The sequence below is a fragment of the Marmota monax genome, unplaced genomic scaffold (assembly GCF_021218885.2).
Source record: "Marmota monax isolate L192 unplaced genomic scaffold, Marmota_monax_Labrador192_F-V1.1 WCK01_AAM20220418_F8-fsc00409, whole genome shotgun sequence".
Taxonomy (NCBI): domain Eukaryota; kingdom Metazoa; phylum Chordata; class Mammalia; order Rodentia; family Sciuridae; genus Marmota; species Marmota monax.
In genome coordinates, this window is record NW_026693620.1 from 262,312 (window position 1) to 267,828 (window position 5,517).

At 35.5% G+C, this 5,517-nt stretch overlaps 1 pseudogene; it reads right to left on the reverse strand.

Moving 5' to 3' along the window:
• Positions 1-1,082: 1,082 nt before the first annotated feature.
• Positions 1,083-2,007, reverse strand: LOC124103175 (olfactory receptor 8G50-like; annotated as a pseudogene).
• Between the last annotated feature and the right edge of the window lie 3,510 nt (positions 2,008-5,517).

The following is a 5,517-nucleotide window of genomic DNA, read 5'->3' on the forward strand; positions in this document are numbered from 1 at the left end:
AGTTAAGAAAAAGTTTTTGTAAAATGAACCTATTGTGCTGCCTTCCCGCAGGCTTTCTTTTGCTGAAACACATAATGACTATAGCCCCACCTGGCCAGAGGGGACTGTATATGTCACATTCCTCAACAAACTGAGGCAGGGGGTGAAGGTCTGTTAGTGTAGATATTGAGTGACGGGAGTTGAGACAGGTTGATGACTGGTTATCACTAATTATCAAACAGAAAAGACAATGGGTTGCTTACAGCTTACCTCTGGGAACACACTTCCAAGCTCAATGGGTTGCTAACAATTACCCCCTGTGCTCTTGTCCTTTCCTGACCTTAGGCAGAAACATGAACAGAAAGAGAAGGTGAGGACTTCTGGGGTCTATAAAAGACAAAGACGAACCCAGAATCATGAACAACCAGTTCTGGGTCTCCTTCTCTTTGGAGAAGCCTACTGGTATCTTTTTCTTAAAAAAAAAAAAATTCTTTCTGTGCTTGCCATAGCATTTCTCGGGTGTTTAATCTTCAACACCTGTGGAACAAGTACCTGTTTCTGATCTCCAAGACTGGTGTCACTATTGTTATTTCCCACATAGAAATAATCTCATCACACTTTATGTGCCTTCCTACCCCTTAGTATAGTGCTATATACTTTGTAAGAATTAGAGGTTATTTTTTGTATATTCCAATGAGTTAAAATTGTTTATTTTAGATAACAATTTAGAAAATTCTTGCCAATAGACTAACATAAAATATTGATAATATCAAAGAGCAATGATGATATGTATTTATTTCCAAAAAAACTCATGTTTCTAACACATAAAATATGAACAATATTTTATATTTGGAGGAATTTGAAGAACATTTTCAAATATCTGGAGGTGGTAGAGGTTATTCATAGTAGATGGACTCTTGGGTTTCCCAGTGGGGTGCTGTCCTCAATGTGTCTGATCCCGTGAATCCAGTCCTGATCTTTCTTCCAAATAATGAAGTGCTAGCAATAATCTCATGCCTTATGAAAAGCCCATCAGTGTTTCAGAATTGCTTCCTTACTAAATCTATACAAATCATAAATTTTTGCTAAAGAATAATACACTTTCACAAACTTCTATTTCCAAGAAGTTTACTTATGGCCATTTTGACATCTTTATTCCTTAGGCTGTAGATCAGAGGATTCAGCATAGGCACAATAATAGTGTAAACACAGAGGACACTTTCCCTTGGTCCATGGAGCCGACTGATGATGGTTTCAGATACATGAATGCTAGAGAACCAAAGAAGAGAAGAACAGCTGAGACGTGGGAGCTACATGTACTGAAGGCTTTGTCTCTGCCCTCAGTGGAGCGAATGTGCAGGATGCTGGCTATGATGAAGATGTAGAAGCTTAGGATGGACAGGGTTGGAACAAAGATATTAAATGCACTTAAGCACAGAACAACTACTTCATTTATAAAAGCACTGGAACAAGAGAGCTCCAATAGATAATGGTGTATTGTATCATCCTTACAGAAAAGCACTCTTAGCATGCAGGCTGTGTGAGCTGTGGCACCCATCATACCTATGCTATACACACCAACTACTAACCAAGAACAGACTTGATTAGACATGGTAACATTGTAAAGCAAGGGGTTACAGATGGCAACATAGCAGTCATATGCCATTGCAGCCAACATATAACACTCTGCAATTGCAAACAAACAAACAAAAAAATTAAAAAGTAGAGTTGAGTCATGAAATCAGTGTAGGAGATGGTATTTTTCTCCATCATGAAGTTCACCAGCATTTTGGGAGTGATCACAGTGGATTGACAGAGGTCAATGAAGGACCGACTGCTGAGCAGGTAGTACATTGGTGTGTACAGGTGAGAGCTGAGCCCAATCAGTGTGATCATGACTAGGTTCCCCACCACTGTGAGCACATAGATTCCTAGGAAGAAGAGGAGGAGGGGCAGCTGGAGCTCTAGTTTGTCTGTTAATCTAGCCAGTATAAACTCAGTCACTGTAAAATGATTTTCTTCTGCCATTGTCTTCTGAGAATCCTAAATAGGAAAAGAAGAAAATTTTTGAAATATTTATTGTCCAATTACACAGTGATGTGTACAAGGGACAATTCAAGTCTTTTTAGCAAGGTATTTCCGTTTTTTCCCAGCCCCTCAACTATATCAGCTGTCAATGATATTGGAATCACAAGAATATGTGACACATCAATAAATGTTATATAGAACTATCCCTATTTGTTAAGTGCTTTAAAATGTGTTATTAGTAGGACCCAGTCTGAATACATAGGGAACTGTTTTGGTAACTGAGTTTTCTGGGTATTTTCCGTGCCTTATGTATAATATTCTCAAGTCCTCTGCAGAGCATATTCTTACAATCTTTTTTATGTTAAAACAACAACAGCATTAAAAAACACACACATGCTGAGATCACACATAATGATGGAAAACAGAAAGATTTTCCTTCTAAAATAATGAACTAGGCAAGATGTCTACTCCCTGCACTTTTATTCAACACATATATAGGTCTGGCTAGGGCAATCAGGAAAGAAAATAAAAATATAATAAATGAATATTGGAAAACAAGGAGTAACACTATCTTACTTGTAAATGACATAATCTTACATATAGAAAATCCTATAAGTAATCTATAAGAATCTATAAAAATAACTACTGGGACTAAATCAAAGTGAAGCAAGGTGGTAGAATTCCAGACAAACCAAATAACTCAATTATATTTCTAAACCTTTGCAATGAGCAATCAAACATTTTTAAATAACATGAACAATAAAATAAATAAGAATAAACTAAAAATTGAAATGTAATATATTTCACTTAAAATTAAAAGATAATTTAAATACAAAAAAAATCTCCATAAATGAAAAGACATCCAATTTCATTAATCAAGTGACTCAATCAGTAAAAACATCAGTACTACCCAGATGGATCTACAAATTTAGTGTCGTCCTTCTCCAATTCCCAGCTCTGTCTTTTACAGGCCTGGACAGGCTGCTTTATTCAGCTTGTTCACTGTTATGACTAAAAGACCTGACAAGAACAATTTCAAAAGAGGAAATGTTTATGTGGGGGCTCAAAGTGTTAGAGCTCTCAGTCCATAGATAGCCAGCTCCATTCCTCAGGGCTTGAGGTGAGGCTGAGCATCAGGTGGAAGTATGTCGTGGAGGGAAGCAGCTCAAGTCATGAAGATCCAAAAGAAGAGAAAGTGCACTCAAAAAATTCAACATGTATACCCCAAAGGCACACCTCCAATGCCCACCTCCTCCAGCCAAACCCTACCTGCCTTCAGTCATCACTCAGGGGATTAACGCTCTAAAGGATTAAGGATCTCATGACCAACCATTTTACTTCCAAATGTTCTTGCATTGTGTTACAGATGATCTTTGAGGGGACATCTAAGATCAAAACCATAACTCAGGCCAATGATAAAATTTTTATGAAAATAAAAGGAATTCACAGTATTAAATTTTTTTTTGAAAGAGAAGAACATATTTGGAGGGCTCACATTTTGCTCTTTGAAACATCTTTACAAAGTTAGATGTTGTGATTTTGTCATAAGTATAAACACAAAGATCAATGGAATAGAATTGATAATCCAGAAATAAAACACATCTGTGATCAATTGAGTTGTTACAAGGATTTCATGGAAATTTAAAGGGGAAATATTCTTTTGATGGTGGTGCTGGAACAATAAACTCTAGAAGATGTAATTTGGGGCTGGGAATGTAGTAGATTCTTGGTAAAACACATTCCTAGCAGCACAGAGCCCTGGGTTTAATCATCAGTATTGCAAAATAAATAAATAAATACATACATAAATACATACATAAATAAATAATTGGAACTCTTTCTCACACTATCCCTAAGAAATGAAATACAAAATGCACTAGAACTGAAAGGAAGAACCAACTTTATAATAATAATTTAAAAAATAAATGCCAAATCCTTCTGACCTAAGATTTAATGATGGTTTCTCAGAGAAGATACCAAAACCAGAGACCACCATAGAAAAAATAATAGTAAGCTGGACACCATAAAAAAAGAAAGAAAAAAAAATCTTTTGAAGAACAATATCCACCTAAGTTATACTCTAGGTATATATAATATGGCAAAATACACTTAACTATTATGTATATGTAAAAAGAACAAATAAAAAAGAAATCAGAGAGACTTGAAATGAAAAAGAGAATTTTCAGTTATATCCTCAATAAAAATCACACTGTTGCTCTTCCTGAAAAAAATATCAATGCTCATAGTAATTCTGTAATACCACACATTATTGGAAAGTATTTTCAGTTAATATTAGTTTTTCTAGATACCAGTAATAGCAGAGAAATATTCATGGTCAGTATTCAAAAAGAACTCTAATAATTTAACAATAAAAAGGACAAGCAGCACAGTGGGAAATAGGTCAGAGGATTCCAATAAGCATTCTTCTATTTGAGACACAAAAATGAAAAAGCCCTGAAAATATGTTATTCATCATTTGTTAAGGATATTCAAATCATAATCATAGTGAGGAAACATTTCACATCCATCAGAAAGACAATAACTAACAGGACCTATTAATACAAAGGTTGACATGATTGTGACAACATTGGAACCCTCATCCATTGCTAAAGGAACTATACAATATACAAACTGTTATGCAAATAGTGTGTCAGTTCTTCAAATTATGAAGCATAGGCTTACTCATGACCTGTTCAGAGAATGAGCTTATCAAAACAGATGTAGGTTTCTAATATAATTATTAGTTTGTCCCTTTTCTCTGTCTCGAGTGGGTATTTTCATCCTTGATCATTTACCATGGATTCAGCAAGAAGGCCTTCAGTAGAAGTGACCCTTTCACCTTGAACTTCCAAGTCTCTAGTATATTAAGCCAGATAAATTACTGTTCATCAGACATTACCTAGTTGGTGGTATTCTGCTACAGAAACACACAAAATGGACAACAACATATATCCTTCCATATGTCGTACTCTTTATGATTTTCAAGCTGACAACTTTTTCAGTGTTCTTGGCCTCCCACAAGACTGTCCCACTGAATGTTAACCCCCATCACAGAAGCTCCATTATATCTTGCTCAGTCATTGCAATTCTGACAGCAGGTATGGTACACTGACCCAATCCATGGGACCAGTCCCCGCTAAAGTCTGACTCTGATATATGCTCCTCATTTTGACTGCTTCCTATTTTGCTTTGCTAACAGAACCTGGGTGCTTCAATGTCTTTATGCAGAATTTCCACTATCCTTCCCTGCAATAGTGTTAGTCTGCACTTATTTGATTCATCTTTGAGATCAATGAATCATAATCAAAAATACAGAAACAATTTAAGAGAAAAAAGGTATATTTTTTCTTAACAGTTTTATTGAGGCAGAATTGATATTCAAAACTTGTATATATTTATTGTATACAATTTATTTAGTTTAGATCTAGGCAAACACTAGTGATATTACCTCCATACTCAAGATAATTGACATATATCTACCACCTCCCATTTTTTGTCTCCCTTTGTTTT